Raw genomic sequence first — 15,472 nt, 5'->3', positions numbered from 1 at the left:
ATATCTATGGGAGCTTGGTTACATTTAGTCCAGAGATCTTTATATAATAGATTATATTAATATTTATTAATAGTCATATTTGCAAATTAGTACACATGTTACGATTTTAATGAAATTAATTTTCAATCACTTGAGCCATTTTTCCCCCTACCTATGCTGATAGCCTTGAGAGGCTATATCAGCGTTACCCTAGCGTGTACGTGAGTTCTCGGGGCTCAAACCGGGAGTGTTGCTAACACTGGCCCTAGCAAGAACAGTGCTTCACAGAATCTCCCACCGGATCGGAAACGCGACACACTTATAAGATCCGGCGAGAAACTCAGGGGGCTGTGTCTATGGGTTAATTTACTCGCCGAGCCCTTCGTCGCAAGCGACGGGTTCGGCCAGGACGGAGACCGGTGCTTGAGGTACCTAAAATCACTTTTAATGGATCGGGAGGATCCGTAATGACGTGCTTAACCATTTAGAACCTTATTTGTGTACGTGTAATTAACGTTTTTTTTAATTATCCTCACATTAATTCGCGTTGCAATGTTTGCTAAATATAATAAATGTGCCGAAAGCCCATAAACAGAGTTCATTTTATTGCACAAAATCTTTATACGTGTACCTACATAGTACGTTCATAATAATTTAATTCGTCCGTGTTTCTTTTTTTGCAACAATTTGCGGGTACTAAATGCGATGTACAAGCATAAATCTCGCGCGCCGCTTACGCTTGTACAAAATAAAGAAGAACGCTGACAAGTTAAGATTTTGTCCTGCTGTGTGTTCATTTAAATCGTAACGTCGCCACACGAAAGTTTGGATGCGGCAAGTCGAAATATCGGGCGTGACAACGAAAACTGTGAAGTTTTTTTTTATTGCTTAGATGGATGGACGAGCTCACGGTAAATCTGGTGTTAAGTAGTTACCGGAGCCCATAGACATGTAGAACGTAAATGCCGCTACCCACCTTGAGATATAAGTTCTAAGATCTCAGTGTAGTTACTGAAATAGCGATGGAAATAATAATTTTTATTATATACGACACGCGAAAACCGAAGAAAGACCATTTATTACGGGTTAAGTTTCGTTTGCAATATTTAGAAAATTATTGTTTGTAAAAGTTGGCACTCAACATAGTAACGTTTTTTCTCATATAATTTATCTAAGTAATTCTTGTTACTTGTCTATAGTTTATGTATAAACCAATAGCTTAAGTTAGGTGCCAACAGCTTATGCCAGACACTCGTTGATAGATAGATAATACAATTTGGGATGTCATTGGGAACAGAGGTGACTTTACCTATGTTGCATGGTGTGGCCACAGCAATGCCAAGGAGCGCCGGCGTCGGTACTTTTTAATGAACCTGTTACATTTGTACCTATTCCATAGGCTGAGCCGTTGCACGCCCACCTGTCCTGGTGAAAGTTGAAAGGCCTCCGGGCCACCAGTAATCTTTCAATCATAAAAAAACCCATTCTATTTTGACTGCGCGCTTACCAGAGGGCGCTAGGGTATTGATTGCACGCGGCCGCTACACGGGCTAGAGATGCTTTTGGATAGAAAAAAAAGACCTATAATAATTAACTAGTGGTAGGACCTCTTGTGAGTCCGCGCGGGTAGATACCACCGCCCTTTTTTTTTTTTTTTTTTCCACAGGAGAAAATCGCCGGATCCCCACCCGCGCGGCAGGTGGGGTATGTGGGAGTTGAACCTCACTAAAAACTCCTGCCGCTCACAACCGGCGCCCTACCTCGGACCGGGCCGGAGCCCAGTCGGGGCTATTGAAACGGCGGGACAGGGTTGACGCAGAGCACATTACATCCATCCCACCGTCCCACGGACGCCGGACCGGTGGCCGCCAGCGAAACGACCACCGGTTCCCTCGTTCAGCGGGCCGAGAGCCCGCTTTGATGGCGCCGCGTTACACCTTCCCCCAGAGCGGTCGGGGGAACGCGGTCTACCATCACCCGGCTTCCTATTGCGGGTGAGCGTGCAGAGCACGCCACCCCTCGTCTGGGTCCCTCCCCGCACAAAACGGGTGGGACCCCTAGCTCTTAGGGGGCCAGGTCACGGATACGACCCCGGTCCCGACCCCCTGCTCGGCGGCGGCGGGTTTCTGCGTAGTGAGGAGAGCTTTCCCTCACTCGCCCCGCCGCCTCCTTCTGCGAGATGGTGCACTCGCAGAAGTCGAGCATAGCCTTCCATGACTCATCGCTGCCAAGCATCGACGCCACGACGCCAGGCAGCGACAAGTCAGGTCCTATCTTTGCGACCAGGACACGGCGCTGCACCTCCCAAGCGGGGCAGACAGCGAGCGTATGCTCCGCCGTGTCCAGGTCGTGTCCACAATGGTGACACCTCGTCGTCGGCTCAGCTCCTATCCGGCGCAGGTACTTCCCGAAGCATCCGTGCCCGGTCAGCACCTGCACCAGACGAAAGGTGAGACGTCCCTCGCCACGATTCACCCAGTCATCAAAGACCGGGTAAGATACCACCGCCCTGCCTATTTCTGCCGTGAAGCAGTAATGCGTTTCGGTTTGAAGGGTTTGGCAGCCGTTGTAACTATACTGAGACCTTAGAACTTATATCTCAAGGTGGGTAGTGCATTTACGTTGTAGATGTCTATGGGCTCCAGTAACCACCTAACACCAGGTGGGCTGTGAGCTAGTCCACCAATCTAAGCATTAAAAAAAAATTCAAACAACCAAAATAATAATTAAAGAAAATTAAAAGCCAAACGAGAGCGAATTAAACAAAAATATAATCGTATTAATACCGCATCCAACTAAACTACGCTCAATGATTTCAAGGGAAATATTTAACCTCTTACGTTTCGCTGTACAAGGACGTCAGACCACTTCACAATACATTTATACACACAATAAGATAATGTGTTCTCTTTAGTGTCAAATGCTTTATATATGGCGAATGTTTGTCGAGTAATTAGTCTCGTTATCTCTGTAGTCACAGGAAAATAGCTAAGATCACTTTAAAGAAACTAGCAGGTCTAAAGTAGTCGAAATTTGACTATAATTAATTAAAATTATAAGTTTGAAGATTATTATGGTTCTATTGTCAAAGACTATTTATTATATTTCTTTATTCACAGATTTCGTCAAGACTACACTATAGACAGATCTGATAATATTAAAAACAAACAATATTAATTAATCTATTCTCAATTTGAGTACATAATAAAAGTTTGACAATAAACAAAGAATGTGTATTTATGCATATTTTTTTTTTTTATTGATTTAACTTAAGTTTTATGCATTATTAAAAAAAGTATTAACATTCTACACTCCTTCTCTATATTCTGTATAAGTGTGGCTTTCTTAATCCTCCGTCCGCGCAATTTTCGTAAATAGGGGTACAAAGTTTTTGCTTCATGTATTAATATATAGACATGACTAGTACAATAATATGCCTGCTTTGATGTACGTGTAGGTATTACAGTAAAAACGCTTTTTTTCCTACCATGCTGATAGCCTTGAGAGGCTATTTCAGCTTCTCCTTGGTGAGCTCACGGGGTTCAAACCGGGTGTGTTGCTAGGCCCTAGCAAGAGCAGTGTTTCGCAGAATCTACCATCGGATCGGAAACGCGATCGAAAGCTCAGTGGGCTGTGTCTATGGGTTAATTTACTCGTGGAGCCCTTTGTCGCAAGCGACGGGTTCGACGAGTACGGTGACCGCTGCTTGAGGTACCTGGAAGCACCGTTAATGGATCGGGAGGATCCGTAATGACGTGCTTAGGATGACGTCGACTGTTTACCATTCGGTCCACAGTTTTAGATCCATTTTTGAATTAAAGTCGAAAACAAAAAAATTCGAATTGTGTCTTTATAATTGTAAAGGTGCAAATCATCATCATTTAATATCAATCAATAATAGTGGCAGACTAAACAACCCTATAAGCTATACGCTCATAATTCACATTATACCTACCAAATGGTACAGCGTTAGCTAATGAAGTTAATAGAATTGAAACGCGCTTATGTCCTAAGATGTGTCATACACTTTCCGCTTGCTGCATTCTTGCTATGGACCGGGGCTTAGATGCTTTTGTTTTGTACCTAAACGTTGGTGATCTCAGGGGCTGTTCTACGCGCGGTTTGAGTAGGTGGGCTCACGGAGAATCCGGGAAAAACTTCAAATGGAAAAAAAAAACCTTTGACAAGTTCAGAACGAACACTCTGACCCTGGACCCCTTTTTTATTGCTTAGATGGGTGGACGAGCTCACACTGTCCACCTGGTGTTAAGTGGTTACTGGAGCCCATAGACATATACAAAGTAAATGCGCCATCCACCTTGAGATATAAGTTCTAAGGTCTCAGTATAGTTACAACGGCTGCCCCACCCTTCAAACCGAAAGGCATTACTGCTTCACGGCAGATATAGGCGGGGTGGTGGTACCTACCCGTGCGGACTCAGAAGAGGTCGTACAACCAGTAAAAACCTTAGATATACAGTCGTGGTCAACTAATTAGGGACAATCTCTAGTTAAGCCAAATTGTGAATTTTTTTTTTATTTTCCAACGAGTCTTAGCAATATTCCATATCTTTTACATGTAAGTGTAATTAGTCATTTATGTGCGCGATTATACAAAGAATAACAACTTCTTAAGCATTAAACCTCTTTACAGTATAGCTGATACAATATCATAGTGCTATTGGTTCAAAGAGTGCTGGCTGGCCATTTAATTAGGGACACTGAGGTATTGCGTTCTAATTTCAAAATTGGAATTTTAATACTTTTTTGTTTCTTTTCTTATTGTTTAGTGGTCGTTTTGGTGGCAATCCAGATTTTTTATTTTAAGTTTTGAGAATTATTTTGAAGAAAAATGGGCAAAAATAAAAGTTGCGATCCAACACTACGAAAAATTATCATGAAGTTTGTCGAGCGTGGTTGGTCATACCGAAGGATAGCACAACATTTAAATTGTTCAAAAACTATGGTATGCAATGCAGTGCAACATTTCAAGCGCTATAACACAGCTTTAAATGTGTCCAGAACAAAAAGATCGATAAAAACGACTCCGCAAGAAGATAGAATGATAACCAGGTTAGCTAAGAAAGATCCGTTTCTAGGCTCTATTTTAATTAAACACGAAGTGTTTGGGGCAAGCGAAAGAGCCGGTGTATCTGCGAGGACCGTTCGACGATGTTTGATAGAAGCAGGGTTGTTCGGAAGAGTGGCTCGCAAAGTACCGATGTTGAAGAAAGAACATAGAAATGCTCGTTTGGCATTTGCACGTAAATATTGACATTGGACCTACGCCCAATGGCAACATGTACTTTTCTCTGACGAGACCAAGGTTAATTTGATTTCTTCAGATGGAAGGCAATATGTACGGCGTCCTGTAAAAGCGGAAATGAATTCAAGATTCACAAAAAAACAAGTGAAACATGGCGGTGGAAACATTAAAATATGGGGTTCACTTTCTGGACGTGGAGTGGGACCTGTGAGGAAAGTTCAGGGTAACTTAGACCAACATCAATACAAGGCAATATTGGAAGAAACTATGCTTCCCTATGCTGAGGAGCATCTCCCTATTATATGGACGTTTCAGCAGGATAACGACCCGAAACATACCGCCCAATAAGTCAAGTCGTTTCTTACCAGTTAGTTTGTATCGGTGATAGATTGGCCAGCAAATAGCCGGACCTCAACCCAATTGAGCACCTTTGGCACGAAATCAAGAAAAAAGTTGCCACTTATCGTAATACAAATTTGGATGAACTTCATGAAGCTTTTTGTGAGGCATGGGCAAACATTCCTGTCGAAACATGTCAGAAACTGATAATGTCTATGCCACATCGGTGTCAAGCTTCGATCAACAATAGTAACTAGATAAAGGGATACGTACAAAATTAAAGCAAAAACTGTCCGCGTGAATATATACTTATATAGCTACATTCGTTTACTAACAAACGGAGAAAAAAGTTTTGAAACACTTTTACTTTCAAACTAATAACAACTATGGCACCTAGTAATAAAGTCACAAATCTCCAAAACATTATCTAATACTTACGATCATTCGTCACATAAAACGAGCAAAGCAATAAATTACTCCTGTCACTTACCAATAAAAAGACATATTTTAAACAACTTTTAATGTTAAATCAATCTTAAGGCGCAACAAATAAAGTAACTTATCCCTTAATTGCTCTGAGAACTAACATCGTTTTGCTTTATTTATTTTTGCTTCTTGAAATGCCGATTTCTATTTACTACAGGAGGTAAGGGAGTCGCGCTTAACACTAAAATAATTTATTAATGAATTAAAGTAAAAGTTTAGTTGTTTACTTTTTATGTTTTGGAAATGTATGTTTGTTAGTATCTATACATTACTTATTATTTTATTAGCGTTACGTTTTTGTGTAATATATATTTTTAAGTTTTCGCGACCAGTGCACATTATAAAACAACGTTTAAATGGTTTCAAGCGTGGTATTTTTATTACAATGTTTCGGCCACATTTCAGTAGCCGTGAGCACGGAAGGCAAAGATGTCCAGTGTCCATAAGCGGAGTTCTTAGCTGGCTTATAAAAGTCATCTCTTGTTTCTCTGGCGACATTTGAGATCCATTCTGCACACGTGATTGCTAGGAAAGCTAAAATAAAAATGGAAAGCTAAGTATCTAATGAGAGTCCAACAAACAGACACAAAAGCAGCATTAACCAATTTTAACCAACTAATTTTGATGTGCTGCTAACAAATTTTAAAAAATTATTACAACACAAATCTACTCCATGCATATACTGTTCTGTTAAGCAAAAGTTTGTCCATGTGTTGGCCGAGCCTTGGCCAACATTTGTAGCGGTGGTTAAAAATCGGTAATTTTGTTCAAAATTTAATATTATTTATAAGTTTAAAGCTTACAATATAGTTTATACTTCATGTACTTACCGAAAGTAAGATACTCCGGCCGTTAAATTGCTTTTTCGGGCCTTATTTTTACAACTTTTGAATACACACTGCGGTATTGTGAGACGGGTTGACATTGGCTGTGTTTGAAGTGAACTAAACAAAATAAGAGCTCACATTTCAAGTGCGCTGTTATTTGACGAGACGGATTTTATGCACCGACCCGAAATCTAGTTACTATTGTTGATCGAAGGTGTCAAGCGGTAATTACTAACAAAGGTTTTGCTACTGGGTACTGATTTTACACGTAATAAAATGGAGCTGTTAAAAATATTATAACACTGAAGATTATAAGTTTTGTGTAACTGTATTTTTCATTATACTTTACTGTCCTTAATTAAATGTCCACTACAGAATTGTACCTTAATATTTAATACATGTTTAATCTTTAATATTAAATACTATTTCTATTTATTAAATATTTTATTTACAGCCATTTATAGCATAATAATCGGACCACATTATGCAAATAATAGGTGCTGAGAAATCAATAGGGTTTTATATTTAAATGTACATAACCGGTTATAGCCCTTCACTATCTTGAATGTCCCTAATTAGTTGACCACGACTGTATATTCATCTCATTCGTACACTAATAAAATCGAAGTTAAGGCATATTTAAAATGGAACCGTGGAAACCCTACTCTGACCGGGTTCTGACCCTGGGTGGAGATAGGATATCGAGTGTGAGTGCAAGGTGTTGTCGTTTGGTGCGGTAGGGCCCTAAAAATATCCTTGGTTTCGCGGTCTGTTTCCAACATCTGCAGGACGTCAAGTCCCACATACCTAGCGGTTCCCTAGGCGCGGGGACCTCGTAGGAGGTTCGGCACCTTGCCTGAAAAAAATAATAAAAATGTGTGCGTGTACTAGTGTACACACGTAAGAAGTGAAACATTAATGCTATCCCTACTCCGTTGGAGAAAGTGAAAGTACTCTTCGTCTGAACCAACCGTGGTAGGGGCAAGAAAAAGATGGCGCGTAACGGAAAAATGTGACGCGTAACCGAAAAATGTGACGGTAAATTTTTTTCCAACGCCGATAAAGAAGTTTCACTTCAAAAACTTATAACAGAGAAATCTATATCTTTCTTAGTCCACCCCTAAGGAGATACAGACGTGGCGTAATATATATCTTTCACACTTAACTCATTGGGCTTGTATTATTCGTATATTTATACAATACTAGGTGGGTGACCTGGTCAACATAAAATAATCTAAATACCGACTGCAGTGCCATCTGTCGGGCTGATTTGTGAATCTAAGCTATCCAGGGCGCCACCCAAACGCATACAAAAAAAATCTTTCAAATCGGTACAGCCGTTTAGAAGGAGTTCAATGACAAACACACGCACAGAAAAAAAAATCTTTATATTAATACGTGAAGCAAAAACTTTGTATCCCTTTTTACGAAAATTGCGCGGACGGAGGAGTATGAACTTTTCCACACTTATAGAGAATATAGAGAAGAAGTGCACAATGCTAATATTTTTTTAAAATAATGCATAAAAGATACATTAAATCAATAAAGAAAACATTACACACACTGCATACCATGTATTTGACGCACACATGCATGTATACTATTTATTGTCAAAATTTTGTTCTTGACGTCTGTTATCAAATTGAGAATAGATTAAAAATATTGTTTGTCTTTGTTAATATTTTTTATAGTGTAGTCTTGGCGAAATTTGTGATTATAGAAGTATAAAATACAATCATAATAGTGTACAAACTTACAATTCCAATTAACTATAGTCGAATTTCGACTACTGCGGGGCCACTAGTAAAGATAATTACGCTTCAGAATTCGGCCAGTAGCTTTTGTGTGATGCTTAAGAATGCTTAGTTGAATGACTTTGACTATGTTAATGATATTCTAATTTTACTTACTAAAGATCATCCATACTGCCTGGAGCCACTGCGTTCATCCACATTGCGTTTCCAGAGGTCTTTTTTGCCACGTACCATCCGGCTATGGAACGAGCTCTTCTCCACGGTGTCCCGAGCGCTATGACATGTCCTTCTTCAAACGAGGCTTGTGGAGAGTATTAAGCGGTAGGCAGCGGTAACCACTCACCATCAGGTGTTCCGTATGCTGCTCATATGCCTACACAGGTAAAAAAAAAACTGTTTTGGTTTTCTCTTTTCGTTTACAAAGTTTCAAACGCATCTAACGCGTCGCCTCAACTGGCGCGTCCCAAGTGGTCGCGTGTCGGCTCATATCCTGACAAATATTAGTTATTTGCTTAAAATACCGCTAAATGACGCACGAACATCAAACAAGAGCCGCCCCGTGGGAATATCGTCGAATACCATATATTTTAATAACACATTTTAACATTACGAGGCAAACTGTTGTTTTTTTTTTCGCGTGTCATCGAGCGATATTGCGTAACGAAAGTTCACGGTAAGCTATTTATTATGACGTGTAAACATTAAAAGATTACAATAGAACAATGATAAAACATTACAAGAGACTTTTTTCTTTCCTATCTAAACTGGTAACGTTGGCTATGCCAACATAATCCAACGAGTAAGTGAGCTCACGGGGCTCTAACCTGAGGACATTGCTAACACTAGCCCTAGCAAGAGCAGTGCTTCGCAAAAGCTACCCTAATCTAAGTGTAGTTATAAGTTTAATACTTTAAAAACCTTCCCGATGGACCCGTCGCTTGCGACGAAGGGTTCGGCGAGTAAATTAACCCACAGACACAGCCCACTGAGTTTCTCGGCGGATCTTCTCAGCGGGTCGCGATTCCGATCCGGTCGTAGATTCATTCGCGAAGCAGCTGCTCTTGAGTTGTTAGGTCTCCTTCGGAGGCGCTCGGGCAGCTGTTAGCAAATCCCACGCGTCTAGGCTGAGCCTATGCTCGCCCATCTGTCCTGGTGAAACTGGAAAGGCCTCCGGGCCACCAGTAATCCTTCAATCCTAAACAAAAACCACGGAGCCAGTCACCGAGCTCTGTATTAAATCTGTAATCTCGTTTGGCTTTTTACGCGGCAAGCTAAGCGAATGTTATTTCTGAAAAGCGTGATTCATGCAACTGAATTTATGCTGCCTGGTTCATTTTTGTAACAATTGTTATGGCTAAGAATTATTACGTTATTTGTACCGAGAAACAATAATATAATGTTGCAAAACAAAAGGAAATGTATACTCTACCTCAGTGATTCTCAACCTTTTTTTTGTTGCGGCACATATTTAACGATTTCAAAATTTGGCGGCACACAAAAAAAAAAGATAAAAATTATTTACTTACTACAACACTCTGCATTAATAGTTTATGAAAAAAATTTAATATACGAAATAAACTAAAATATACCATAATTTTTTTTTGTGGATTTAAATATATATTCATGTTTAAAATATTTTTCTTTTAAAATGATATAATTTAATTATATTAACATTATTATATATTCGCAAAATTTGGCGACACACTTTTGAAATTTGGCTACACACAAAAGTGCCGCGGAACAGTGGTTGAGAATCACTGGTCTAGAGAGATCATATCGGCGTAACCTTAACTAGTAGGCGAGCTCACGGGGCTCAGACCTGACGATGTTGCTAACACGAACCCTAGCAAGAACCGTGCTTCGCAGAATCTACCACCGGATCGGAAACGCGACCCACTGAAAAGATCCGAGGTCATAAAAAAAAAGCTTAAAGCGAACAATAGAATATGACGCAAATGATTAATCATAGATGATGTAGAAAATGTTTGTATGTAAAATACGTGGTTAGATATGTTCCGTCGAATCACATTAGGTATATGCGGTTAAGAACGTAGGCATTGGCATTACGAATGAAGTATGAGTCAAACGTAAATCATTCATCATGTATGTTTGAATGACGATGTTAAACAATTACACAGAAAAACGCTGATAAATTTTAGAGTTTCGAGATTATATTGTATTGTTGTTAGTTGTTTTTAATACGCTTTTATTAGCTTTAGACGCATCTATGTCAGTATGATATACGGAATGTATGATGAGTACGGAATCTTTGAACATGATTTTGACCCCCTTCAAAACGTCGGATTAACTCTAAATTTGGTATACTTATTAAGGACCGATAACAATACAATATTAAAAAAAAATTTGCAAAAATTTAAATTCAACTAAAAAATAAAAAATAAAAATAGTTTAAAAAACCAAACAGAACACGCTTTTATAGAAAATCCAACTAAAAAATAGAAAACAAAATCGCACGCTTTTTTTTACAATAAAACAATTTTTTCTTACACTATTTTTAATTCAAATTTATTTTCTATTTTTTAGTTGGTTTTTCTACAAAAGCGTATTTTGTTAGTTTTTTTAAACTATTATTTTTTTCTTTTTCGAGAACTCATTCGTTGATAAATATTTGTCTACCTTTGCTAGTAACCTCGAAGGGTTATGTTAGCTTCACCGATGGTAGGCGATCTTACGACGCTTAGCCGGGCACACTTTGCTACCATCTACCCTAGTTCAGAGCAGTGCTTCGCTGAATCTACCACCGGATCGGAAACGCGACCCACTGAGAAGATCCGGTCGATATTTTTTTATTGCTTAGATGGATGGACGAGCTCACAGCCCACCTGGTGTTAAGTGGTTAATGGAGCCCATAGACATCTACAACGTAAATGCGCCACCCACCTTGAGACATAAGTTCTAAGGTCTCAAATATAGTTACAACGGCTGCCACACCCTTCAAACCGAAACGCATTACTGCTTCACGGCAGAAATTGGTAGAGTAGTGGTGCCTACCCGTGCGTACTCACAAGACGTCCTACTACCATTACACGTCGTCAGAGTCTCGCTTGTTATACTACAGAACAGAATTGTTACATGTCCTGCTTCAAACTAGGCTTGTGGAGAGTTTTGAACGGGAGGCCGCGGCTTGGCTCTGCCCCTGACATTGCTGAAGTCCATGGGCGACGGTAACCACTCCCCATCAGGTGGGCCGTATGCTCGTCTGCCTGCAAGGACAATAAAAAAAAGAATGCAAGTAGGCCTGGTAAAACTAATAGTGCTTTTTCAGTAGTCGATATAGCCCTAAACTAGTTTTCCAAAGGTCTCCTCAGGCCGTTTAGTGCCATTGTCCGGCCGTTTTGAATCCAAGCCTTCATATTCTTCTGACCGGAAGGTTCGTGTGGTCATTTCAAGGTATTCTGTTGCTGCTTCGTGACAAAAGCTAAACTCTACACTAGTACTTTATAATTTTGGAGATCTGATTTTTGTTATACGATGTTAAGATACCTTCATCATGGAAATAGTTCATTAACACTTCGTAATAGAGGAAATGTGAAAGTAGCCCCGGAAACCAAAAAATTAAAGAGCGGTCTATTAGCGTGGTATGGACATGTGATGCGTAGAGAGGAGTTGCATGTGACTAGGAGATGTATGGAAATGGTAGTGCAAGGTAGAGGGGAAGAGGTCGACCGAAGAAGACATGAATGGAGTGTGTGAATGACGATATGAGAGAGAGAGGAGGGACTGTTGAGATGACGGCTGTATATAAGAATGGAAGAAAAAATTAGCTGTGCCGACCCGACCTAATGAGATAAGGTGGAGAAAAAAGAAAGAAACACTTCATAATAATGATGTATTTTAATTACGAAAACTGGGACACCAGTCTCTAAGATTCAAATACCGATACTGTCGCATCGCTCGATATGACTACAATACTGACTATTGAAATTAGTACAACACTGAGTATTTTTACTGGTGGTTGGACCTCTTGAGAGTCCGCGCGGGTAGGTACCACCGCCCCGCCTATTTCTGCCGTGAAGCAGTAATGCGTTTCGGTTTGAAGGGTGGGGCAGCCGTTGTGACTGTACTGAGACCTTAGAACTATATCTCAAGGTGTGTGGCGCATTTACGTTGTAGATGTCTATGGGCTCCAGTAAACACTTAACACCAGGTGGGCTGTGAGCTCGTCCACCCATCTAAGCAATAAATAAAAAAAAGTAAACCATGAAGACATAATTTTTCTTTTATAAATATTATGTCGTGTTTTTAAAGCGCCGATCGGTCAAACCGTTTCCATTGTAAGCGTTGTCAACCAAAAATCAGTTGCCCCCCCCCCAAATTGGTCTATGGTAAATTATCAAATAACGAACCGATTCGTTACGTTTACCGAAAGCGAACGGCGTGATCCGAATTCGGTTTAAGCCGTTTCGGCCTAAATCTCTTACGGATCCATTGGAACGGTCGTGTCCAATCCTCGGCCCGTGACGCTCTATAGGACTCCAAAAAACGAAAGGAATGTCACGATGTCAAAGTTTCACACGGGTCACCATTGAACGCTGCGTTTATATCGTACTAGTGGTCTCGCTCAGTAGTCGAATTTCGACTATAATCAATTGAAATTATAAGTTTGAACATTATTATGGTTCTATGGCCAAAAACTATTAAACTTCTATAGGTACTGGTCTTTCTTACTGGTGGTAGGACCTCTTGTGAGTCCGCACGGGTCACCACCACCACCACCCAACCTATATCTGCCTTGAAGTAGTAAGGCGTTTCGGTTTGAAGGGTGGGGCAGCCGTTGTAACTATACTTGAGATCTTAGAACTTATATCTCAAGGTGGGTGGCGCATTTACGTTGTAAATGTCTATCGGCTCCAGTAACCAGTTAACACCAGGTGGGCTGTGAGCTCGTCCACTCATCTAAGCAATAAAAAAAAAGGTACTCACAGATTTCGCCAAGACTACATTATATACAAATAATATTAAAGACAAACAGTATTAATCTATTCTCAATTTGCCAAAGACTAAACAATAACAAAAGTTTGACAATAAACAAAGAGTATTATATAATATAAATATATGTGTTTTAATGTATTTTATATGGATAATTAAAAAAAAAAAATTAATATTCTGCACTCCTTCTCTATATTTTCTATAAGTGTGGGAAATTTCATACTCCTCCGTCCGCGCAATTTTCGTAAAAAGGGTACAAGGTTTTCGCTTCACGTATCTAATATATAAAATTCTCGTGTCACAGTTTTCGTTGCCATACTCCTCCGAAACGGCTTGACCGATTTTGATCAATTTTTTTGTGCTTATCCGGTATCTATGAGAATCGGCCAACATCTATTTTTCATCCCCCTAAATGTTAGGGGTAGTCCACCACAATTTTTTTTTTTTTAATTTTTAGACAAACATTTTAATTTCTATTTTTTTATGATACAACATACAAAAATACATACAATCCTCAATTTTCACCCTTCTACGATCAACCCTTATTTTTTAATAGCCATTTTAGTAATTTAATCATTTTTCCTCTCCGGTCGAAAACTGATCAATCGTCATTTAATTAGTTATCCCCGCCAGATGTCTACAGGTGTCACTTCTGACCCAGTAAACAGCACGGAGTAGGGATGTTACCTCTACAGTTTTCGGCTATTATTAGTGTTTATGCTTCAAGCGTAGTAGTTAAACATTTTTAGTTCATCGCCTTGCAAGTCAGATGGAAAATCTACAAAAAAAAAACCCGAAAGATTTCACTAACGATACAATCACAAATGTCGACGGATATCCAACATATCGTCGAAGGAATACAGATAATGGCGGACAATCATTTATTAAAAACATCAGCAACACAGACATTGATATTGACAATCGTTGGGTCGTGCCATATTCGCCCCTGCTGAGCAAAACATACAATGCTCATATTAATGTTGAGCTCTGCAGTTCTGTGAAGAGCATCAAATACATTTGCAAGTATGTCCATAAAGGCAGTGACATGGCGGTGTTTAGAGTGGAAAATATGAATGTACCATGGCACACAAACATTCGCTTGAGGCCTTGAACAGGACATTGAAAGATATTAAAAACAACGACAAACTATTTGGTGGCACTCTGTTAGTCTTTTCAGGTGACTTCAGACAAACACTTCCCGTCATTCCACGTTCAACATACGCTGATGAAATCAACGCCTGCTTAAAATCATCGACATTGTGGCGTAATGTTGAAATAGTACAGCTGAAAGTAAATATGCGCGTTCAAATGCTTCAAGATCCATCCGCTGAAACATACTCAAAACAACTCTTAGATATCGGCGATGGAAAAGTCACTATAGCTGAAACTGGATACATAAAATTAGCGAATGATTTCTGCACTATCATTGATTCGCAAAATGCTCTCATTGAACAAATATTTCCCGATGTACACACGAATTACATAAATCTCGAGTGGCTTGCAGAAAGAGCAATGTTAGCTGCAAAAAATGTGGATGTTGACATTTTAAATCTGAAGATACAACAGTTATTGCCAGGGGACTTGGTATCATATAAATCTATTGATACAGTTTGCGATGACACTGAATCTGTAAATTTTCCAACAGAGTTTTTGAACTCACTGGATTTGCCAGGCATGCCACCACATAACTTACAATTGAAGGTTGGATCTCCAATTATTTTGCTTCGTAATTTGAACCCGCCACGGCTATGCAACGGTACGCGATTAGTCATTAAAAATTAATGAAAAAAGTTATCGAAGGCACCATTTTAAATGGCAAGTTTCGAGGTGAAAATATATTGATAGCACGAATACCTATTATACCCACAGAT

At 39.7% G+C, this 15,472-nt stretch overlaps 1 long non-coding RNA gene across 1 annotated transcript; it reads left to right on the top strand.

The window, feature by feature from the left end:
• The first annotated feature begins 4,464 nt into the window (after window positions 1-4,464).
• LOC134200519 (uncharacterized) lies at window positions 4,465-7,337 on the top strand. Its single transcript, XR_009975477.1, has 2 exons — window positions 4,465-5,810; window positions 7,112-7,337. It is a non-coding gene; the product is annotated as an uncharacterized LOC134200519 (long non-coding RNA).
• The last annotated feature ends 8,135 nt before the right edge of the window (window positions 7,338-15,472 follow it).

Source organism: Bombyx mori, chromosome 2 (assembly GCF_030269925.1).
Source record: "Bombyx mori chromosome 2, ASM3026992v2".
NCBI lineage: Eukaryota > Metazoa > Arthropoda > Insecta > Lepidoptera > Bombycidae > Bombyx > Bombyx mori.
Note: the sequence above shows the minus strand (reverse complement) of the source record. Positions and strands in the feature narration are given on the sequence as shown.